Genomic DNA, 26,245 nt, shown 5'->3' with positions numbered 1-26,245 from the left:
ATTTTAGGATCACTATGCATATAGCTTTCGGGCTTCTTCAATACTATTACCCCTATGACAAATGGCTACAGCAATAAACAATCGACTGCTGAGGGATTATCTATTATCCATACTTTCATTGCGAAAGAACTATCAGTTAATTCATCGTCCATACCTCTGCACCATATAGCAGGACGGGAACAATGAGTGACTTATAGAGTTTAGTTTTTCTTCGTCGAGAGAGGACTTTACTTCATAATTGCCTACAGTCCAAAGTAGCACCTGTTGGCAAGAATTATTCTGCGTTGGATTTCGAGGCTGACATTTTTGTTGCTGTTAATGTTGGTTCCAATATAGACGAAATTATCTACGCCTTCAAAGTTACGACTGTCAACAGTGACGTGTTTAATGACAGGATATGGTTCGTCTTGCCCTCATTCACTGCCAGACCCCATTTGCTTTGTTTCCTTATCCAGTCTGGAGAAAGCAAAACTAACGTGCGGTTATGATATCGATATCATTGGGATATATGTATATATATATAGAAAATTGTACCTGCTCGATTAAGTTCTGCAGGTCGAATTATTTTCTCCAGCAGCAGGTTGAAGAAGCCGCAGGATAGGGATTCGCCTTGTCTGAAACCTCGTTTGATATCGAACGGCTCGGAGAGGTCCTTCCCGATCCTGACGGGGCTTTTGGTATTGCTCAACGGCAGTTTACACAGCCGTATTAGTTTTGTGGGGATACCGAATTCAGACATCGCGGCATAAAGGCTTTTCGCGCTGTCAAAAGCAGCTTTGAAATGGACGAAGAAGTGGTGTGGATTTTCTTTTCCCCGGTCTTTTTCATGATTTGGCGCATGATGAATATCTGGTCAGTTGTTGATTTTCCAAGCTTAGAGCCATACTGATAAAGCCCAATAAGTTTGTTGACGGTGGGCTTTAATCTTTGACACAGTACGCTTGATAGAGCTTGAAATGCAATGTTGAGGAAGCTTATCTCACTGTAATTGGTACATATTGTAGGGTCCCCTTTCGTGGATTGTGCAGAGCACACTAAATTCCAATCTTATGGCATGCTTTCGTCCGATCACATTTTACAAAGAAGCTGATGCCTGCTGCTTATCAGTTCTTCGCCGCCGTGTTTGAATAGCTTGGCCGGCAATCCATCGGCCGCCGCTGTATTGTTCTTCAGACGGGTAATTGCTATTCGAACTTCTTCATTGTCGGGCAATGGAACGTCTAGTCCATCGTCATCGATTGGGGAATCGGATTCGCCTTCTCCTGACGTTATGCTTTCACTGCCATTCAGCAGGCTGGAGAAGTGTTCCGCCTATAATTTTACTATGCTCTGAGCATTGGTTACAATTGGTTAATTTTCGAGGAATATCCCTGTCCGCCTGCTTATCAAGCTCTTCATACTCACTCATTTCGGCCTCTCTCTTTTTTTTGTCTGCTAATGCGTCTCGCTTCTCATTTGCTTGGAAGTGTTTTGTGTGGGAACAACTTTTGTTGAATTCGGCACATCGTGAAACACCCATACAGTCGACTGCTGTTTACTTTCGAGCTTATACGCGTAAATCCACGATTCATCACACGTCACGATGTCATACAAATAGAGCTCATATGTTCTGAGAATGCGTACCATCAAAAATGTCAAACTTAGACGAATCATCTTTTGGAATGTGAATTCTAAGTAATTCAAAATTATCGGACATTTTTTTTTTTGCTTGCTGCAGATAGTCGCTTTTCGTAACTTAGTTTGTTTTTGAAAATTCTTTATCCCTTTATCTACCTACCTAATATCTTCGGACAGGGTTTGTCCGCAATTTAATAGGACTGAGTCGATTTAAAAAAAAAAAATTATTGAACCAATCGTTACAATTCTTTAAAAACTTTCAAAATATGCTCCTTCTGCGTCGATGCAGCGCTGTTAGCGCGATTTCCAAGCATTGAAGACGTCACGGATAGCTTTGATAAACGAGGTGCATGCTGCTTGGATCCCCTCTGTAGTGTCAAAATGCTTCGGAAAATTGACTCTTTGTCTCGGGATCATACTCAAAGATCCATGACTCGCCACCTGTGATTACATTATTACAAAATTGGGGGTCACTTTCACACATATTCAAATTTTCTTGGCACACTTCCACTCGCCGCAATTTCTGGTCGTCAGTGAGCACTTTTGGGAGCATCTTCGCGCACACCTTGCGCAAGTTCAAATGCTCCGTCACAATGTCATGAACCACAGATTTTGATAAATTTAACATCTGGACAATTGAATCCATACTTAGTCGACGGTCTGAGTTCAAAATTTTGCGCACACGAGTTAGCTTAAATCAAATTTATAAACATTTTGGGACACATGTACATATGTATGTATATGTTAACATATTACACTTATTAACACGTTGAGGACGGCGAGGAGGACCCACCGGTGGGTCACGCACTAAGGTTTCATCTGGCTGGGTTTGATTCAGAACTATTTTTTGTTAAATGAAATAAAACTATTAGGTTTCAAAACAAATTTGTAAATATATTTATTAATATTTGTGAGTTTTTTTAAACATTTTTAGTTTTCTTTTCAGCAAAACTTTTGCCTCGTTGAGCAGATAATGTTATATAACATTCATGACATCGTTTCCGTGACTTTCCTGCCGTTCCAGGATGTTTCTGAAGAAAATGTAATGTTCTGTAGGCATTTCATCATGTATATTTACCGTTCTGGGAGCCGCCAGATGAAACTGTATACGGAATACTAAATACATTATAAAAGCTTATATTGGTACATTTAATTCTTCGCCTATCTCTGTCAGAAATTGGTGTAAGCATTAAGCATCGCGCGTCAGGAAATTTTTTAGAAAAATCACAAAAAATTACTTCTTAAAGTGTTGTCAAAATAGAATTTTTCAACCCTCAGCGTTCCACCGCGTTTATTTAGGTATGTGCCACACAAAATCTATGGCCATGAGGAATTTTTGACAGTAATTTGCTGCCATTTTTATTTAGGGATGTGCGTTGTAGTAATCGCTAGCCATTTAAATAAAAACTGTGTTAATCATGGCTACGATAAGTTATAAGTTGTAAATAGTTTAAATATATGTATGTGTTTTTGAATTTTAGAATAAAAGTTGTAAATAATCAAAAGCAGACTCCGCGTTTCGTGAAGCTAATGTAGATTCATCAAGAAAGCAATTTTGTGGAAAGGTGTATGCAAAACTAAGGTGGGAAGACACATAATTAAATAGTCTGAAACAACTTCTACTATTGAAGGACAAATGGTTAGATGTAAATGATAAAATAAATGATGACCAAAGGTATGAACGGATATAACCGAAACTGGGGGCCAATTTTTTGCACACCTTAACAATTAGACTTGTGTCAATCAGAACGTGATACTTTGACAAATTGTAACACCGCTGTCGTGATTGACATCTCGAACGCATCCACACTTTTAATCATCCTTACGTTACAGTTTAAAATTGCAACTTACTCAACAACAACGTGGGAAATATGACATCATTTTAAGTTTATCGGATCCTTTCACTTTGGAATAGATAATTCCAACTCGGAGAACTCTGATTCCAAATTATAGGACATCCGTGCCTAATTTGACCTTGTAACATTTATATGGTCAATTTGCGAAACATTTCAATTTAATTAAGTTAGTATTTTTTCTTTCAATAATTTCATTTCATACTAAAAAAATTGTTCGGAAAATACTGCACTTAGCTCTCGTTGCAAAAGAGTATGTTGACACCTCATTACAGTGGAAATCGCTTTCCTCAATGCTACCAGATTTTGTTATAAATATTTTAGACCAGTTTGGCTGCTATAAATGAGTCAAATTACTATGGAAATGTTTCAAAAAATGTTATGACAAGGTAAATTGTAAGCATTAAATGAATATAAAAAGGGCCACCCATGAGCCCATGTGGTAGAAAACATGCTGGAGCAGGGTTTAACAACTTTTATTTTTTGTTTACTAAAATATTTACGGACGCTTTAGTTTTAGAACTTATCCGCTACAATTTTGTCACTGGAAAACGAAATATGTACTTTTCTGTTGGTGTTCAAATCCGTTTTTAATGAAGTATTTGAAGCACTTATTCTGGCTGAAAATAACTATACAAATACGAAATCTGTTGGCAATATTAAAATCGAAACACTTCCTGCTATAGAGTCATAATCTCTGCCTCAACCTTCATACCTGCCTCACACATTTTTTTCTTCGCCAATTGAAAATATTTTACCTTAACTTCGACGTTCAATCGATTCAGTAATATTGTTCTTAGATTCGAAAAAAATAATTCCATTTGCACGATTGTGATGTTTCTGGGTATTTTTTATATAAAACAACGAAATTTCACGAATTTTCGGTACTGGATCTGTTTTAGCGTCAACTACTTTTTCCATTGTGATGAAGAATATCGGAGGCTGTTTCGCTTTGATACCAATAACTCTAGAACGATTATATTCAAAGTTCTCTTTAAAGTTAGTGCTATAGTTATTTATGAAATTTGGTCAATAAAGTAAAGTGGTGGTAAAGTTAAAATTTCAAGCAGTTAGATCTGTTAGAATGTGGTTCATATCTAATTTGAATACATATTAGCACACATAAGGTTTTGAGCGTCGAGCATCTATTAGGAAGTTGCAAGATTAAAAAAAATATATATAAGTACATATGTATGTATATGTGACCTGGTCTACGAAAAGGGAGCTAACGTGCGAAAACTAGTTTTCTGAGAAACAGCTGTTAAAAATAAACAACTCGTTTCGTCAGTTTCTCGTTATCTCATTAATTGTTCTCCTTTCCAGAGGCTTCAAGGACGTCCAGTAAGTGTTGTTTTTGGTCGGAATATTATTATAGTTCATCGTGTAAGTTGCTAGTGTGGAACATTTAAAAAAGTAACACTGAAGAAGTGACGTTTACTCTAATACCGCGCAGCTGCTGTTGTTTTTAGGGAACTTTCAAACAAGTTATGACTTTTTGGATTCTATCACGTGAAAAAGCATCTCATCTTCCATCTTCTTCTTCTTAATTGGCGTAGACACCGCTTACGCAATTATAGCCGAGTTAACAACAACGCGTCAGTCGTTTATTCTTTTCGCTACGTGGCGCCAATTGGATATTCCAAGCGTAGCCAGGTCCTTCTCCACTTGGTCCTTCCAACGGAGTGGAGGTCTTCCTCTTCCTCTGCTTCCCCCGGCGGGTACAGCGTCGAATACTTTCAGCGCTGGAGTGTTTTCGTCCATTCGGACAACATGACCTAGCCAGCGTAGCCGCTGTCTTTTAATTCGCTGAACTATGTCAATGTCGTCGTATATCTCGTACAGCTCATCGTTCCATCGAATGCGATATTCGCCGTGGCCAACGCGCAAAGGACCATATATCTTTCGCAGAACTTTTCTCTCGAAAACTCGCAACGTCGACTCATCCGTTGTTGACATCGTCCAAGCCTCTGCACCATATAGCAGGACGGGAATTATGAGCGACTTATAGAGTTTGGTTTTTGTTTGTCGAGAGAGGACTTTGCTTCTCAATTGCCTACTCAGTCCGAAGTAGCACCTGTTGGCAAGAGGTATTCTGCGTTGGATTTCGAGGCTGACATTGTTGTTGGTGTTTACGCTGGTTCCAAGATAGACGAAATTATCTGCAACTTCAAAGTTATGACTGTCAACAGTGACGTGAGTGCCAAGTCGCGAGTCCGACGACTGTTTGTTTGATTACAGGAGATATTTCGTCTTGCCCTCGTTCACTGCCAGACCCATTTTCTGTGCTTCCTTGTCCAGCCTGGAGAAAGCAGAACTAACGGCGCGGGTGTTGAGGCCGATGATATCAATATCGTCGGCATACGCCAGCAGCTGTACACTCTTATAAAAGATGGTACCTTCTCTATTTAGTTCTGCAGCTCGAACTATTTTCTCCAGAAGCAGGTTGAAGAAATCGCACGATAGGGAATCACCTTGTCTGAAACCTCGTTTGGTATCGAACGGCTCGAAGAGGTCCTTCCTATTCCTGACGGACCTTTCGTGTTACTCAAACGTCAGTTTACACAGCCGTATTAGTTTTGCGGGGATACCAAATTCAGACATCGCGGCATAAAGGCAGCTCCTTTTCGTGCTGTCGAAAGCAGCTTTGAAATCGACGAAGAGATGATGTGTGTCGATTCTTCTTTCACGGGTCTTTTCCAAGATTTTGCGCATGGTGAATATCTGGTCGGTTGTTGATTTTCCAGGTCTAAGGCCACACTGATAAGGTCCAATCAGTTTGTTGACGGTGGGCTTTAATCTTTCACACAATACGCTCGATAGAACCTTATATGCGATGCTGAGGAGGGTAATCCCATAGTTGGCGCAGATTGTGGGGTCTCCTTTTTTATGGATTGAGCATAGCACACTTAAATTCCAATCGTTGGGCATGCTTTCGTCCGACCATATTTTACAAATGCTTCCTATCAGTTCTTCGCCGCCGTGTTTGAATAGCTCGGCCGGCAATCCGTCGGCCCCTGCCGCATTATTGTTCTTCAGGCGGGCAATTGCTATTCGAACTTCTTCATGGTCGGGTAATGGAACGTCTGCTCCATCGTCATCGATTGGGGAATCGGGTTCGTCTTCTCCTGGTGTTGTGAGTTCACTGCCATTCAGCAGGCTGGAGAAGTGTTCCCTCCATAATTTAATTATGCTCTGGGCATCAGTGACTAGATCACCTTTGGGGGTTCTACAAGAGTATGCTCCGGTCTTGAAACCTTCTGTAAGCCGCCGCATTTTTTCGTAGAATTTTTGAGCATTAACCCTGTCGGTCAGCTTATCAAGCTCTTCCTACTCACGCATTTCGGCCTCTTTCTTCTACAAATGCGTCTCGCTTCCCTCTTCAACTCTCGGTATCTATCCCATCCCGCACGTGTAGTGGTCGATTGTAACGTTGCGAGGTAGGCAGCCTGTTTTCTCTCCGCTGCGACACGACACTCCTCATCGTACCAGCTCCATCTTCCATCCGAATCAACAAAAAAGTGAAAATTGATTTTTTGACACCTAAGCCCCCTTTCCGTAGACCAGGTCACATATATACTTTTTTTATTGTCTTATTTAATTCTCTAACATCTACACAATATTGTTCTTAATGCTCAAATTGATGCGAGTAATAGTTTTGGAGATGCCGTCTTCGCTCGAGTTGAACTATATAGCCATTTAAACCTTTAAACTTCTCGAAACTGTATTTTCAAAGTCGTTTGTCAAGATTTCTCGCAAACTTCTCAACCGATTGCCATGAAATTTTACACAGGTCTTCGAATTATGATTTACCAGATGTAAAACTAATTAAAAAAAAAACAAAAATGTCGGCAATTTTTCACCAAAATTTGCCTTCCTTGTAAAAACGTCTGCACAATTTTCACTGCATTCTTTCATTCTTCTTCGTCCAATACCTAATTTATTGTCTTAACTAAAACTTATTTTTTTCTTCGGATGTTCTTGTAAGAAGTTGGATTGTCAGGGGAATTTTTTTTTCCGAGAGACTGCCAGAAATGTCGTCGTAATGCGAAGTTTTAATATTTTCCTTTGAAAATTTCACAAAATCTTTGTAAAATTTGTACTATTGGAATAATTAATAGTTTGATTAAAATACTTAATTTTTATATGAGAAAAATATTGAAAATAGGCCGCTTTTTGCTGGAGAACTCCCATGTCTGCGGCTAAGTTAGGTTAGGTAAGATGGCTGATCAACGATCCCACGTAGACTAACAAGTTAGTCCTTTGTGATGCCATTGAAAAGGAACTCCCGCGTTCGGACTTACAGATTGACGAAGCGAAGATGTCTGCTGTCTAATATCGGCAGATTTTTTGATGAATAAAATAAATCAACAATTCAAGCAGCAATAACTTCGAATAATAATGCAGTTGCACAGTAATGCAGGAGTTATTCAATCAGTCTACAGCTCTGGCCGATGTTGCATATTCCCAGCATTTGCTAAAGTACACGACGGTCTCGTCCTCACTTAGTACTTTCCAAATTGATAAAGTATTCCAATAGACAAATGTTTTGCTCACCTTTATGGATTAAATAGCAAACGATTCAAAAATACTAATGGTTTATTTCAATAAACTTGTTCTAATTGTATTTATGAAACTTTTCGTTTCGGAAGATATGGTGTTATGAGCCTAATGTTTTTTTGGCACACAACTACAATAAAAACATGACGAGTATACGTATGTATGTATGTATGTACATAGCCACTTTTATTAAATTAAGGAATGTTGAAATTTACATTGGAACGATGCAAGGTGATTCAGCGTGAAATAACATTAAGCTTCTCAGCTGATTACATAAACTGCTTAGCATTTTTTCGATCATTTCCGTTCTATGCCTTAATGTACTTTAGAGATAGAACGAAAGCGAGTTGAAATAAAAGTTCGTCTTCCTTATTTTAACATGTACAAATTAACAAAACGCCTGAAAGTTTTTAGTCATTCAGTTAAGTTGCAAAGTGATCGAGAAAATAAATCAACACATCAACAGAATGCCCACATAAAAGCCTTAGAAATATACACAAGTAACATGTGTACATACATATGTAAGTGAAGTGTGGCAAAGCAAAGTTTCAAGAATTTGACGTATGCATAACCAGAGACACAATATAATATACTTATTAACATATTTTCATCTATTTTTATACCCTGAATAGGGTATATTAAGTTTGTCACGAAATTTGTAACACCCAGAAGGTAGCGTCGGAGACCCTATAAAGTATATGCATATATAAATGATCAGTATGTTGAGCTGAGTCGATTTAGCCATGTCCGTCTGTCTGTCTGTCCATCTGTCTGTATATATACGAACTAGTCCCTCAGTTTTTAAGATATCGTTTTGAAATTTTGCAAACGTCATTTTCTCTCCAAGAAGCTGCTCATTTGCCGGAACTGCCGATATCGGACCACTATAACATATAGCTGCCATACAAACTGAACGATCGGAATCAAGTTCTTGTATGGAAAACTTTCACATTTGACAATGTATCTTCACAAAAGTTGGCACAGGTTATTTTCTAAAGCAACAATGTAATCTCCGAAGAAATTGGTTAGATCGGCTTACTATAGCATATAGCTTCCATATAAACTGAACACATAGTTACTAAAAGAAATGCACCTGTGAAGGGTATATTAGCTACGGTGCAGCCGAAGTTAACGTTTTTTCTTGTTTAAAGGTCATCCGATTAGAATAATGATTTAATTTCAAACAATTAAGAAAGAGTTTAACTCATGTTTAATCGAACATTTTATACACTCGCAATTTGAAAGGTCCAAAATAATTTTAATTGTTGACAGTACTTTCTAGTAAACAATAAAGAAAGGACTAAGTTCGGGTGTAACCGGACTTTTTATACACTCTGAGTTTGAAAACATCAAAGATGCTTAGGAATACAACATGCATGATACGAAGAAACCAAAGAGCATCTTAATAACTTCTATATATTAAAGGTAGTCTCGCTTAGTTTCATTACATATTGCTTTTCCGAAATACGAGTATTGGTATTAAAGAAAGAAATGCATTAAGATTCACGAAAGGAATGATTAATATTTATTTGTGTTCGCTAGTAACGAATTATGAAAGGTAACCCTCGAAATAGCTGTTAATTTTTAATACTCTCGCACAGGGCTGCCGAAAGAAATCCGCACTTAGTAGGAAAAGTGTGGGTTTTGATACAAGGGTACATTATTATGAGATTAGTCAGCCATAGGCGTGGAGTTCACGGATTCGGTATCTGGCGGTCAAAAGTTATGATGCGATTTCAAACATTTTTAGGTGTGAGATATATGTACACACCTTATAGTCACTATTTGGGCAAAGATTTATTCCGATATATTTATTGGTGCTTGATTTGTATACTGTGAAGTAATTAACAATTCAATCAATCAATTTAAATTAAATTGTGCTATATGGGTAGTAGACTTGATTGTATATCGAATTCGTCTATTTTTATATCGTAATATAGAAATGTCAAGGTAATGGTACCGAATTTGTTTGAAATTGTTCCAACCATTCTTGACATTTGGTATTTCTCTAGGTGGGGATCGACTCATTTGAGGCTCTTCCGTGCATGTGAAATTCAACGCCACTAACTTATTTACTTAGTGAGTAGGCACACTGCCGGAGAAGTTACCGAAAAGCTTTGTTTTGTCTAACATTAATCGAATGTAATTGCAAAATCGACGGCTAAAACCCAGATACTACACTTAAGGAAACACAGACTTGATCGTTCCTTGTAAACTTTGCATTGTTCTGTAAAATGCTTCAGGAATATTTGTCACACTCATCTCAAATTATGATTCAACCTTTTCTTATTCACTTACAATTATCACTATAATTCATATAAACATACAGATGTATGTATGTATGTGTATGTAAACAAAAATCACTGTACTCTGCAAGTGATTTTATTTTGTATTTTTGACGTTTGATACACATAAATATTGAACACATGCTTATATTTTTTTATTTAGGTATGAATTGTTGTGACTTTTAACATAAAACGATAGAAAGTAGCCTACACTCGTCCCGAGGTTCCAAGCTACCTCAACGCCAATTTTCAGCCAAATCGGTTCAGCCGTTCTTGAGTTATAAATATAGGCATAAATTTCGAAATTGAGGGTGATTTTGCAAAAACGGCCGCCATTAGGACCTTTTTCAGGACTAAAGGCATATCCGTTTTTTTCACGTTTTCACGCCTTTCCGTGCTGTGGTTCGGGCGTAAGGCGCGAACATACAAAAAAGGCCTTTCATTTTTATATATAAAATTATATTAGGTATATTAACTTAGAGTACATTATATTTATATTTCATGTATTGACCGATTAAAGTGTTGTATTAATGTGTTATATAGCGAGTTTCCCTGTACCAAATATCATCAAGATCTCAACATTCATTTCATTTACCTCTTGTACGGAGAGACGTACGTACAGCCAGACATCCGGGTGTTACAAAAAATCGTTTGATGGAGAAATCTATTATCCTCTGTTGCAACATGTTGGGTAAATATATGCCGTTCATCAAATATTTTTATAAGAAAATTTTTACGAATTCGACGGTTCATCCGCAATTTAAAAGTGGAAGTCGCAAGACGTCTCACAAAGTGTCAATGCCACAATGGCTTATTTAGTAGAGACAATTTATATGACAAATCAGCTGTTAAATTCGCTTAGTTTTAAATGAATTGCAGCATGCCAAATGTCGGTTAAATTATACATTAATTACAAGACAATTGATGAAACTACCCGAAACTATAAAATGTTGTGTTATTTTATTTTTTAATTTTAATTAAATGTTTCATTCGTGCAGAATCATTGCGGATTAACAAAGAGCATGCCCATGGCACTTCACCAGCAAATAAAATGAGATAAATCAAATATTCATGTTAGAAACACAAGAGCTAAAAAACTTAAATAGTATCTAGTAATTGCGTACTGAACTCCAATAACAACCAGGCTTATGTTGCAAAACTACATTTCACTTTAACGCGTTTTGAGATATGTAAGTGGGCAGATATTTCTAAATATTTGAATCCATAACCAAGGAAGAGCTGACAACACTGTTAAAAAAAATAGGTAATAGCAAGTCTTACATTTAGTCAAGACTAATCATGACATTGTTATATTAGTATGATGTCGGCTGTCTGTTTGTATATTCATCTATGCAAATATAGCACATATTTCTAAAATTTTATTATTTTGAAGCGTGTCAGGCACATGACTTTTAAATTAACGGAATTTGGACATTTCAGTAATCAGATATTTTTATCAAATACTTACTATACTCATAGATGTACGTGTGTACATACATACATACATACTCACGTTTATTAAACTCCTTTATATGCAACAATCGTCTCGGAACTTTCAGTTTTGTACGCGCATAAAGCGCATATTTGTATTTGACTTTTGCATTACATACGAGTATGTAGATTAAAATCAATAAAGAAAACGTTAAAATTGTCAAATTTCAAACAGTTTTTCAAAACATTCATCTGCTGTTATTTTACTTCTTAACTTCTAAGAACTTCTAAGCATTTATTTAATCGGATTACTTATCCATTAATCTAATGGGTAATGGAAACAAGAAAAAACGTTAACTTCGGCTGCACCGAAGCTAATATACCCTTCACAGGTGCATATTTTTTAGTAACTATGTGTTCAGTTTATATGGTAGCTATATGCTATAGTAATCCGATCTGAACAAATTTTTCGGAGATTACATTCTTGTCTTAGAAAATAATCTTTACCAAATTTTGTGAATATATCTTGTCAAATGCAAAAGTTTTCCATACAAGAACTTTTTTCCGATCGTTCGGTTTGTATGGCAGCTATATGCTATAGTTAACCGATATGAACAATTTCTTCAGAGATTACATTGTTGCCTTAGGAAATAATCTATACCAAATTTCGTGAATATATCTTGTCAAATGTGAAAGTTTTCCGTACAAGCCCTTGTTTACGATCGTTCGGTTTGTATGGCAGCTATATGCTATAGTTAACCGATCTGATCAATTTCTTCGGAGATTACATTGTTGCCTTAAAAAATAATCTGTACCAAATTTCGTGAATATATCTTGTTAAATGTGAAAGTTTTCCATACAAGCCCTTGATTCCGATCGTTCGGTTTGTATGGCAGCTATATGCTATAGTTAACCGATCTGAACAATTTCTTCGGAGATTACATTGTTGCCTTGGAAAATAATCTGTACCAAATTTCGTGAATATATCTTGTCAAATGTGAAAGTTTTCCATACAAGCCCTTGATTCCGATCGTTCGGTTTGTATGGCAGCTATATGCTATAGTTAACCGATATGAACAATTTCTTCAGAGATTACATTGTTGCCTTAGAAAATAATCTATACCAAATTTCGTGAATATATCTTGTCAAATGTGAAAGATTTCCATACAAGAACTTGATTCCGATCGTTCAGTTTGTATGGCAGCTATATGTACAGTGGTCCGATATCGGCAGTTCCGACAAATGAGCAGCTTTTTGAAGAGAAAATGACGTTTGCAAAATTTCAAATGATATCTTAAAAACTGAGGGACTAGTTCGTATATATACAGACGGACAGACAGACAGACAGACGGACATGGCTAAATCGACTCAGCTCAACATACTGATGATTTATTTATATATATCGGGTGATTTTTTAAGAGCTTGATAACTTTTTTAAAAAAAAAAACGCATAAAATTTGCAAAATCTCATCGGTTCTTTATTTGAAACGTTAGATTGGTTCATGACATTTACTTTTTGAAGATAATTTCATTTAAATGTTGACCGCGGCTGCGTCTTAGGTGGTCCATTCGGAAAGTCCAATTTTGGGCAACTTTTTCGAATTTCTTCGGAAATGTTGTCAGCTCGCGATTCTATGGCCATTTTGAGGGAAAACTTCAAAGAACAATTCATCTCAAGAAATGGACCCGTAAGTTGGCCACCAAGATCATGCGATTTAACGCCTTTAGACTATTTTTTGTGGGGCTACGTCAAGTCTAAAGTCTACAGAAATAAGCCAGCAACTATTCCAGCTTTGGAAAAATGAAATTAAGCTCTTAAAAAATCACCCGATACATACTTTATAGGGTCTCCGACGCTTCCTTCTGGGTGTTACAAGCTTCCAAACTTCGTGACAAACTTAATATACCCTGTTCAGGGTATAATTATTTCGTCAACTTTTGCTTGATAGGAAATAAGAACAATGCTCACGCAAAATCAGCTTCATAGTCTGTTGATTCACTCTGAACGACTTGCTTTTTATGAGTGACGAACGGCAATGAGAAATAGCGAGAACAAAAACCTTAACGTGTTATTTAGTTAGTGGAATACACGCACATTGCGCAGTAAGGGGTTAAGAAGATCGATGTTATTCCGTATTGCAAGATTTAATTTCTCTTAACAAATTTTAATGAAAACAAGTAAGGAAGGCTAAGTTCGTATGTAACCGAAGATTTTATACTCTTACAACTTGCCAGGATGAAAGGCGGGGTAATAATACCAGGTGCATTAGGTTTGTTAATCACCTATATAGGGTCTAGGGCAAGTTTTCACCTCAGAGGCACTATTCGCGAAAATTTGTATCAAGATACATTTATTGGTGATTGGTTTGCATACTGCAAAGTGAAACAATCAGATGGTATTTAAAATTTTGTTACTACATATATACTATATAGGGAGTAGCACTACACCCTACGTCGCTAATTTTCGCACTGAAACATAACAATGTCAAGATAATAGGATACGCTAAAGTTGGTCGAGATCGGTCGAGTAGGTCTTGAGATATTGATTTACACCAAAATGTGGGTGGTGCCACGCCTATCGTCCGATTTTGACCTCGACTCCCATAAACCCCTGTAGTTGCAATAGGAATACATAAATATATAAAAGATACACACATACTGTAAAATTACAATATTTAACATCTGCTATTTTATGGCTCATTTTTAACTTTCGTGGAACTTCCCACAATTGTTTTTGTATTGTTTTCTTGTCAATATTATGCCTATTCTATTGCGTGGAACGAAATAACGTTGTTATTTTATCGCACTCGGGTTAGCTAGAAACCTCTATAAACGAGAATGAGATTGTGTCCCTTGGACTCTCGCTTATCCAGGTTTGACTGTAGTTTAAGCCTTTTAGAGTGCGGGGCCGCGTTCCTTTTTTTTCAAATGTTTTGTTAGGACTGTTAAAAAAACAACAAAAAATTAATATTTTTCAAAAGTTATATTTTTTTATTCAAAGTAGTTTCCTTGTGCTTCGATACAGCGTTTAGCCCGGTCAATTAGCATTTCAAATGAGTGTTTAAGGTCATTTTTCGGAATGCTCTTGAGAATATCGGTCGTCGCCTTATGGATAGCTGAAATGTCCTGAAACCAGTGTCCTTTCATGGGCAAATGAAGTTTTCCAAATAAGTAAAAATCACAGGGTGCCAGATCAGGTGAGTAGGGTGAGTGAATGGTTAATATGGAGTTTTTTGTCAAAAAATCAGTGACAAGCGTCGACCGATGACTCGGCGCATTATCGTGCAACAGGCCCCAGGACCCTGCCTCACGGTATTGTGGTCGAGCAAGATGAAGGCGTGACAAAAGACGCTTCATAACACTAAGGTAAAACACAGCATTAATCGTTTGGCCAGGTGGGTCCAACTCTCGGTGTACAATACCCTCAGAATCGTAAAAACAAATCAGCATTGTCTTTATTTTTGACTTCTGAAGACGACCGAATTCTGATCGTAACAGAGCTCCTCACGACATTCTTGGAATCGCTTAAACCACTCATGCACATTACTAAGGGATAGGCACTGATCACCATAAACTTTTTTCATCATTTGAAATGTTTCTGTAAACGTTTTCCCAAGTTTAAAACAAAATTTAATATTTGCTCTTTGCATTTTACGACCGATGACCAAAAGCTGCTGTCACTTTTTGATCGAAAACATCGATTGCAGTTATCCGATTGTCTTGAAATTTTTACGAAATGTCAACAAGAGATCAAATTTTTTATTTCATATACCCACCAATAGGTGGCGCCACCAGAAACAGTTATATTTAAAAAGTTCTGTTTCTTCTGCGACAGACCTTGTATAGTGCTTAGTTATGGAACTATATACATTTTCGTTTAAAGGCGCTTTGTGGGCGTGACAATGGTATGATTACGTCTTCGAACTCGTCCTTTCGTGTACCACTTTTCGTAAATATATATTTTTACTCAAGTTATCGCTTACACAAACCCACAGACATACAGTCACCCGGATTTTAACTCGTGTCATCATCCTGTTCAACCCCATTCCTAGTACGATTATTTTTAGGTGATACAAGCAACAATTATTTAGGTGAACAAAACTATTTTACTATCTAGCAAAAAGTTGCATGTGTATAAAAATTTGGCTTATAAGAAATTGTACGACTGTATGTACATATTCAATCTAAAATTCTTTCTCGTTTTTTACTGTCTATGGGATGTTCTTTGATAACCCGACTAATATACATACATATGTACATATATTATACTAGTTTTATACTCCCTATGGAATTTATTTAGGAATTTTCTTAAAATACATGTCGTTATCTAAATTATAAAATAATGTGTAATCATTTTTCGTAAGCTTTCCGGAGAAAGAAAAAACGGTATAAAAAAGACACTACTATATAGAAACAAAATCCGAAATTTAGAAGCTTTAAACTTTGTATATACATATGTAAGTATTCATGTTTGAAATTGGACGTAGAAGATTTTAAGCAATAAAATTAACTTTACTATTTTTAATGATATGTTATTGGAATTTTAGACGACGATATGTGGACGATAGATAATAGATCTCCTCACTATATAAATTTATTGCAATACCAAATTTCTAACCTCGACTTTAGCTAGACACACTCTCTTTCTCTCCCTCTTCTTAAACTATCCCACTTAGCTGTGATTGATGCTCGCATACACTGCTTCGGCGATCGATTGCCTTTTGTCACCTGCATCACTTCCCACCCTGTCAGTATAAAAGTATTTAAATAACGAGTTTTCAAATTCAGTCTAGATGCAATCGCGAAAACATTGCAACAGAGCAACGATCAGAGCGGAAACGTGATTAATTTTCATCTACATTCACTGTTGTTGTTCTGATTGAGATTTCCGAATTTCGCATCCGAAGTTATATACATGTACATACATACATAAGTAGCAAAGTGTTTCAATTTACAAGTGTTCCGGTACGCGCAGCGCTTCCGCGAAATCAAGCCTTTTAAAAACGCTCTGTCGTACCAAAGTTATTTCCGACAACACGAAAGTCAAAGTTTCGCAGTCTGTCTGTGTCAATGTTATCATTAGTCAGTGAGCCGTTGTAACGCTACGAAGTGAGTCATCCGACTAATGAAATAGAAAGCTGCAGTTTCTTACTTCACCAAATTAGAGAGTGCATAAGTAAATGTAAAAATATAAAAATATATATGAAAAAAACTCAGAAATATCTTAATTTATAAAGTTTTAGTTTTAAAATAATGAGACACACTTCTAGCTTTATTAATACTGAATTGTCGCATTTTATAATATTTTTATTTTAAGAATTTCTGCAACACTTTGTTTTTTTTTTTATTAATGCCAGAACACACTACATTTAAGTTAAATAATAATTTAATGAATTATTTAAACACTGTCAGTAAAAAAGTACTGATATTATATAATAATATTACATTATTATATGTATAGTATATAAAAGAGTTTTATAGCCGAAAATGTATTTATACATATACATACATACATACATACATACATACATACATACAAATATTACACATGTACATACATACATGACTGCAGCTTAGCAGCTTAAGAGTGATTCACTCTCCTTAATTTTTATTACAATGTAGTTTACGAGATCTGAGCTGCAAGTATGGTATATATGATTGTATATACTCAAGATTTGTTATCCGATTGCTGACATTTATTGAATAAACTGAGTCATTTGAAAATGCATTGATAGTTCAACAAGACACTTTCCATAATATGACGTCAATGGACAAAAAAAAAACGAATTTAAATATTTCAAATTTTAATGTAAAGTTGTTATCTCAAATTGAATTTTAGCTTAAGCGTTTGTATATTTATGAAATACATACTCAAATATGCATATCAGAGTTTAAAGTTAGTTAATATAGGCGGCCCTACCTTTTGTCGTTAAATGAATATCGCACTTTCAATACGTTCATAACAAATTTCCCTGTTATATCAGTGGATACAAGTAATTAACAACGAAAAAAAACTAAAAATACTCATTGTACGATCCGCCTTTACTTCACTTAATTGGATTTGACCCAGATTATATTTGTTAATACTATGTTCCCATTTTAAGTGATTAGATTACATTTAATCTCTTCACTAATCTAGCCGGTTCTCACTGACGTTGGGCAGATGATAAAACATATGTTTTTGCCATTGAAGAATTCACAACGCTTAATGTATGTATATTAAAAGAACACATTGTTATATAGTCTTTATTATAAAAGCCGTGTTCCTTTAAATATTTTCCATATAACGGAAATAATAGACGCATTTTTTTATTTGAGAAGTCGCTTTTCAGGTGAATTGAGATTCATTGCGTTTAATTCATTTGTTAGTTTACCTTTTTTCTCTTTTTAATGTCTAATAGTGGAATTCTTAAACAGTCTCTAGTCACTATTTGAGACATTTTGAGGTGAAGTCTAAATTTGTGACTAGTTACTATTCACTAAACAGTCTCTAGAGTTAGTCTCAAAATATTGTCTAAATTTTGAGACCTGATAGTTAGCAGGTCACAAAACTCAAAAGAACTCTTGTTTGCCACTTTGATTATACTGAATAGAGATCGTCATAGATATTAATCGATAATCGTTTTTTTATATTATATATTTAATAAATAAATTTTACATAAATTTCGTAAATATTATGAAATAAAGTGAACATATATTTTTATTTTTATTGGTAATTATGGTTTTTGACTATGTTACAGAAAATTTCATATATGTTATCAACATATTTATTTTCATTCAAGTGTAAAAACATCTCTGAATAATGAAATGTAATAGATTTGGCGACTCACTTACAGAATAGCAAATTCGTCTCAAGTCGCAAAAATTTTCTCTAATTTAAAATCTCAAATTTAGACACTTGTGACTGTATCACAGTACAGAATCGCACGCTAAAGCTCATTATGTTTAAGAACTGTCCACTTAATTTCATAATATATCACAATTTTTGACCATCACAAACAGTGTAAAGATTTGAAGTCAGGTGGAAATTTGGAAATCACAGGGTATATTTGTGACAGACAAAAAACCTGGGCTGATTGCATTCACTTTTAGCATTTCTCAGGAATACTAGAGAACTTTAAAAAAATTATACACATATTGGCCGACTTACATATTCGTAATAAGTTAACATAATAAAATAACGAAAATCATTATTTGTAGTAAATCGGAGTTTGTAACTCATCCAATCAATGGGTGCTCAAAAATCCAGTTGTTTCAGTCGATGTGTGTGATCTTGCTTTGTTGTGGTGAAGAGTGATCCATCTTCGCCATTTGTTTGGAAGTGCCTCGTACGCGAACTGCTCGACTGCTATTTCCTTTCGGGCTCATACGCGTAAATCCACGATTCACACCTGTCACGACGTCATAGACGTGTTTCGAAACACCGTTTTTTTTAACATTTCTCTCCACCAATCGACACGAGCCTTTTCCTTGAGCTATTCAGCAAGTTGTATGGGATCTAATGTGAACAAATTTTCTGTACAATCAAGTATTCATACAATAGTTTGCCACCAGAACCAATAGTTTCCGAAACAACAACTGATTTTGGACGACCTCCACGAAATTCATCTTGAAGAGATCTACGACCTCGATTGAATTCACCATAACATCGATAAACACATGTCCTTGATGAAGATTCATCGCCAAAAATTAAATTAAGTTCATCGATGCCCTGTCGTAGACTAAATCCACTTCGAAATTGGTAAAAAAGTGAGATGATTATTTTATGTTTCTGTAAACCATACAATTAGCGCTCGTATGACAATACGTTCTGAGATTGCAGCACTAGGGTTGCCAAATTCCGAAATATAAAGGGCAACCTACGTATAGGCACTGAAGTCCGTATCTTTGTACAGTTTTGGTTCGATTTGACAATTTTTAGACTCTAGAATCTAGAGTCTAAATGGCATTCCTTAAATGCACTACATGTGAAAAATTGTTCCTGACGCTTTCACACGATCAAGCATACCAAAGAGACCTGTTTACAGTACTCTTTTTGAAAAAAATTCAGCTTTATCAGGACGAGTCGAGCAAGAACGCGTTATCGAGCTCTATTGTCATCTTTCTAACACTTGCCTGACGATTTTCAAGCCCCATACCCTTCTCGTTTTTAATATTTTCATTAGTTGAAGAGGTCAAAGGTCGTCCAGAACGAAGTATGCCTTTAACGATCCTTCGACCGTCTTTGAAGATTTTGTACCACTTAGACTTGTATTTTTGATAAAACTGAATTACCGTAAGCTCTTTCCAACATTCGCAACAAATTCACACACGAAATTTGGTTAGAAATACAAAATTTGAGACAAACTCTTTGTTCGATATTCTTACCCATTGTAAAAATCGCAACGCACTACTGGAGTGTACTGACTTAAGCAGTTACTGTAAACAAACTGGCTGACAGATCGCGCTCATATTTGGCATAGTAATTAAGGACAATCTCACCGACTTAACAAAAGACATACATTTTTTGAAATATCATTTACCCGGGGAATTTAATTACAATTTCCGGGTGCTTTTTTATCACAATTTATTCGTAGAAGCATTAAGTCCCTATTAGCAACATCCATTATGCAAGAAAACAAAAGAGTCCTGCTTCAAAACGGGCTGCAACAAAAACATCTAAGAATAATAAAATTATTTTGTTAGATATTTTATTTAATTAGACATTTTTTGCTTGTACAATATATGCTGCAAAGACGATAATAAAATCCCTAATGCAACGACAATAAGCTACTAATGAAATCCTAAAGATAATATAAAATTTTGTTAAGAAAAGAGGAAACATTAACCTCAGTTTTATTGGAGCTATAAAAGTCTTCACAAGTACAAAATATTTCATACAATTATTTGATTTTGATTTGAAGAACTTGATTTCTACGGCAGCTACATACTAAACTAGAAATATATATCTTCTTCTTAATTGGCGTAGACACCGCTTAAGCGATTATAGCCGAGTTAACAACAGCGCGCCAGTCGTTTCTTCTTTTCGCTACGTGGCGCCAATTGGATATTCCGAGCGAAGCCAGGTCCTTCTCCACTTGGTCCTTCCAACGGAGTGGAGGTCTTCCTCTTCCTCTGCTTCCCCCGGCGGATACTGCGTCGAATACTTTCAGAGCTGGAGTGTTTTCGTCCATCCGGACAACATGGCCTAGCCAGCGTAGCCGCTGTCTTTTAATTCGCTGAACTATGTCAATGTCGTCGTATATCTCGTACAGCTCATCGTTCCATCGAATGCGATATTCGCCGTGGCCAACGCGCAAAGGACCATAAATCTTTCGTCGAACCTTTCTCTCGAAAACTCGTAAAGTCGACTCATCGGTTGCTGTCATCGTCCAAGCCTCTGCACCATATAGCAGGACGGAAATTATGAGCGACTTATAGAGTTTGGCTTTTGTTCGACGAGAGAAGACTTTGCCCCTAGGTTACTTTTTGGTATTACGTTTTGTGTGGAAGAATGTGTTCTTCCTACAATTTGACCGATCTCAGAGTATGCATTGCTTACTTCGAAAGGTTTAACCATTATTTCCCATTCAGAGGGGCTTATTTCTGTCCTTTTAAGCGAGATTCGATCTTCTAAAATTAAAAACAAACTGAATAGAACCAAGATCCTTCAAATTTTCTTCTTTAACGAAAACAAGTAAAGTTATAACTTTCCGACAGTTTTAAATTTCGTTTTTACGCGGGGGATTCCCAAACGCGTTGGCAAAAGGCTATTTTTTGTAAATTTATCTATAAAACTAAGATGCCAGATTTTCATTGCTTTAATGTTATGGAATTATGCGATAGGCTAACAATAAATTACCGAATGTGATTATGCTTTAAAATTTAGTAAATAAATGTTATTGTTTAACAAAATTGCCAAATTTCAGACCGGTTTCTCAAAAACCGAGGGACTAGTTCGGTTATACTTGTATACATACAGACAGAGTGTCCGATTTTTCAGCAATATTACGACTCTTTAAAGAGGAAATTTTGACACTGTGCAAGTAATTCGGGAAAGCTCAGCCAAACTTGTATCATTATGCACTCGCGTGACTCAGTTGGTTGTAGAATGTACAACCAACAACGTACATACATATGTACATATATGTATATACCTATTTATATTTACCTATACATTGCTAAATTAAATTTTCCTTGAGAGCAATGTACCCATACCTGTATACAATAATGTGTATCTTCATACATACATGTGTACACTTACTATTTATTTCAGGGCAGCGGCGCACGTATAATAATTTAGGGGAAAGTTGAGTAAGCAGAGAATGAAGCAACAGAAGTTAGTAGCATAATAGCTAGAAGTTCTAGTAAAGCCACTGAGTCGAAATCTAGACGTTCATTACAACGGTCGTACTATCGAACTCGTCGGGGTAGTGACGCGAATGCGGCTAAACTTCCGAAGACCGTTCGGAATGCGTGACGGTCGATAGTGAAATATTCCGAAAGCAGAAAGCAGCTGCAAATAGCGTATATTTGGAGTACGCTGAAGAAGGATTAGTAGTGGATGAGTAGTTTAAGTATCCAGCGGTAAAAATAGGGATCCCAAGATAAATGTAATGTAGGTACTCGTACATAAATGAAAAGATATTCTAAAATTTAAACTACGTAATCCATGCAAATGACTGATATACATACATATTTTTCTATAATAAATAGGTAGGACAAGAATATAATTAAATGGTGTACTAAAGTGTACATACAAGCAAGTATGTATACGTATTTACGGATGTATCTACAGCGTTACAAATGTTAAACCTTAAAAATTTGCTGGAATAATGGAATTCGTTTTTTTAGAGTTTTACAATTCACGGTTTTATGTACGTAAATACATCCGTTTATCCGTTTATAAATATTTCCGTATGTACATATGTATGTATGTACGTCAGTTCGACGCTCTAGCCTCTACAACAAAGAGTATTTTATACTATCTATTTTTTCAAGTACATTCATGGTAATATTCGTTTTAAAATAGACATAATAAAGATTAGCTATCGGTTATATTTATCCTTTCAACCAAACCGATTTTCAATTACATACGTTAAAAAAAATACTCAGTTACTAGCAAAATATAGCTTTTGAACCTCTTTTGCATATTGTTGGACATGCTGAGAATTCTCTTTTTCGCTATAATTGCTCTTTCTTTATTTAGCAATCTTAGTTGTAATAAAAACAAGTGTCTAATAGAGCGCAGATAGGAGTACTGCACGAAAGTACTTTAGTCATCCCGGATATTAGCTCGATTAGGGTTATTTTTTTAGAAAAATGTTGGAAGGAATTTTTTTAGTCTAAACACGTGGCTCCGCTCGCTCCTTGTTGTCAAGGATATAATTAAACATGAGAACAATATAATGGAATAGTTAAATAAGGAATCTACATTTTTTATTGACTTTGTAAATCAATTAATTTTTTAATCTCGACGTTTTAATCCAAGATGACTGGGAATAATATTAGAAAATGTATTTATTTTTTTAATTGTAATAAGTAAGTTTGCCGATCAGTGCTCTAGTGTATTTAAGATAATACAAGTAGCTCTGTGTGTGTCATTGTAAGTTGAAAGAGTATACGTAGGTTGCTATATATATTTCTGGCCTAATAATGTAAATAGGCATATTTATCAACGAAAATGGTTTTTTGTTTTTTTTTTTTATTTTTTTTATTTTTTTTATTTTTTATTTTTTTGTCGATTGCTGTTTTGTTTCGGGCTCATACGCATAGATCCATGATTCGTCACCTGTGACGATCTTATAAACCTCTTTTGAAGCACTGCGATCGTATTTTTGCAGCATTTCTTTACACCAATCCACACTAGCCTTTTTTTGAGCGATTGTCAAATTGTGCGGGATCCAACGACAACAAACCTTTTTCATGCAATATCGAATGTATGCTGGTGGGAGAAATGCATAGGCATGCCTCTATCTGAAGGTATGTTACATGACGGTCTTGCATTATCAGTTCACGTACGGCATCGATGTTTTCTGGCACAACGGCTGTTTTTGGACGACCTTCACGGAATTCGTCTTTGAGCGAGCGTCGGCCACGATTGAATTCGTTGTACCAGTTTTTCACAGTGCTACAGGATGGTGCTTCATAGCCACGTAAAGATTTTAGTTCATCGATGCACTCTTGTCGCCATAATCCACGTCGAAAGTTGTGAAAAATGATCGCACGAAAATGTTCACGAGTTAATTCCATTTTTTGGCCGAGATGAATTTTTTAATTCCCTGTAAATAAAACAATTCACGATTAAATGAAAAAACGTTCTGAGTGATGTTATGCTAAAAAATGTCAAACTTTCCAATGGAAATGTCAGATTGCACCTGGCAACTCTTAGTGTTGCCCTAGGCCAGAATATATATAGCAGCCCTCGTAAAATGTTCGGTTACAACCCTTTTTTTATGTAGCCATTTATTATCTGCGCAGATATATTCAAGATATTGAATTGTTAAGAAATCTAAAATTTAAAATTAAAACGGAGCTGTGGAACTAATCACAAATCAGCACCCTGCCTTACCAATAACTTATCGAGTGTACATAGTAGTTATAATGTATGACGATGCAGGAGTAGAGCAGAAGATGGCGCGTCGCATGCTCTATGTATAACACTGGCAGACACATAATGTGTGACATCAAAATTCTTAAGTGTTTCTCATGCAGTTTGATATCCTGAAGTCAAATCTGCAAACATAATTTGTCTATCTCTTCTGTTACCTGCGGCTTTAGATTTTACAACACTACTTGAACAAATTGAAATTGAAATGAATTATTTTAAACTAATTTATACTTCGGGTGTTTTTCGAATTGTTAAATTTTTGGTAGCACTGTTAGTGACATCTATGCTAAATTTCACGTCAAATATATGCATTAGTATTTGAGATACGCGTCGATTTGTGAGGCTCTAAAAGTGAATTCTTCGATTTTTACTATGTCTGAATTTATTTAACAAAAAAGTCCGATAATGCACCATCTCATACTGCAATGGTTATTTGCGATCATTTCGCCACTTTTTCAACTAATATCGTGCCGCAAGCACCGCATTCGCCTCGTTTACCTTCGTGTAACTTCTGGCTGTTCAGCAAATTCACATGACCACTCCAAGCAGTGGCCAGTAAGTCAAAAAAACGACAAAAAAACGTTACCAGTGAACCTCTAGTTGACGCCAAAAGGGTATTACTACCACCTTTGCATATTAAATTGGGTTTAATGAAGAATTTTGTTAAGACAATGGACAGAAATGGAAGAGGGTTTTTGTATTTGAAACAAAAATTTCCATGAGTCAGTGAAGCAAAAATTAAGGAGGGCATATTTGTGTGTGAAGGAAACATTTGAGGAAATGCTCAATGAAACTGAAATACGAGCCTGTAGTGCCTTTGAAAGCGTTGTTAAACATTTTCTTTGATATGTGAAAGCTGACAATTACAAAGATCTTGTGACTAAACTACTTACTGCCGAAGTGTTGTGAAATGTCCCTTAAAATTTACTTTCTGCACTTCCATCTGGATTTTTCCCCCAAAATTTAGAAGCCGTAAGTGACGAACATGGGGAACGATTCCACCAAGATATTTCTGCTATGAAGAAACAGTACCAAGGCAAGTGGAGTGCCAGTTTGGTTGCCGATAGCTGCTGGACATTATTAAGGGGTACTCTAAAAACAAAATATCGCCGAAAAACATCGACAGTAACATTGTAAGGTACACTTTGGTTAATAAAAAAATATAACAAGAATATATTTATCGCTGTTTTTTTTTAACAAAAATCCTCATAGCAAAAAAATTTTGGTGATAGAAGAAATCTGCAGCTATTTTCTGCATTTGTGGCGATTTTTACATAACAAACACTTTGTTCTGTTCATGTCACAAAAAACAAGTGAATTTTTGTATACCAGTGTAATCATATGGTAATGTTTTGTTCAACATTCATCGAATGTTATTGCAAAATCGACAGCTAAAACCCAGACACACACGTCAGAAAACACAAACTCAAGTTTTTCGTTGCCGTTTAAATATTTCATTGTTCTGTGCAATGCTTCAGGAATATTTGTGAGCTATTTTGCACTCATTTTAAATTATGACTCAATTTTTTCTTGTTCAGGAACAACTATCACTATACTCCCCATACTTATGTATGTATGTATGTATGTAACCCTTCCGGTAGCTGTGTGATGTTATTTGGTTTTTGAAGTATTAAAATATTCAAATAATTCTTTCATGAATGTTGAACACATGAACACATATCAAGAACAACCGTTAAAAAATGGTTTTCTTTTTTAATCAAACCAATATTTATCAGATACGGACATAAGAAAAACTCTTTGATCGAGCACGTAAGCTGTAAGCCGACTTCTGTTGCTGCGTACTGCGTTATTTACAGCAGATGCCACTCTCTCTGACGAAACAGAGGACGCAGGCTATATTAAAAATTTCAAAGCTATGTTAGAGCCAAATTCGTCGTATTGCCGCTTGTTTT

The 26,245-nt window shown here is 35.9% G+C and overlaps 2 protein-coding genes across 7 annotated transcripts in view; both read left to right on the top strand.

Moving 5' to 3' along the window:
- The window catches only part of LOC120771970 (putative sodium-coupled neutral amino acid transporter 11), a 550,765-nt gene that overhangs the window by 252,531 nt on the left and 271,989 nt on the right, over nt 1-26,245 (top strand). The window lies entirely within an intron of this gene.
- LOC120771967 (matrix metalloproteinase-14) overlaps nt 16,546-26,245 on the top strand; it is a 53,274-nt gene continuing 43,574 nt past the window's right edge. Inside the window, exon 1 of one of the 4 annotated variants that reach the window (XM_040100306.1) lies at nt 16,546-16,852. The gene's annotated coding sequence lies outside the window, so the exon portion shown is untranslated. Of the gene's footprint in view, nt 16,926-22,127; nt 22,341-26,245 lie in introns of those variants that run through there. The other 3 variants (XM_040100304.1, XM_040100305.1, XM_040100307.1) reach the window with 3 other exon arrangements.

This window comes from Bactrocera tryoni, chromosome 3, assembly GCF_016617805.1.
Source record: "Bactrocera tryoni isolate S06 chromosome 3, CSIRO_BtryS06_freeze2, whole genome shotgun sequence".
In the NCBI taxonomy this organism is placed as follows: domain Eukaryota; kingdom Metazoa; phylum Arthropoda; class Insecta; order Diptera; family Tephritidae; genus Bactrocera; species Bactrocera tryoni.
The sequence above is the reverse complement of the archived record's forward strand: the minus strand, read 5'-3'. Positions and strand labels throughout refer to the sequence as shown.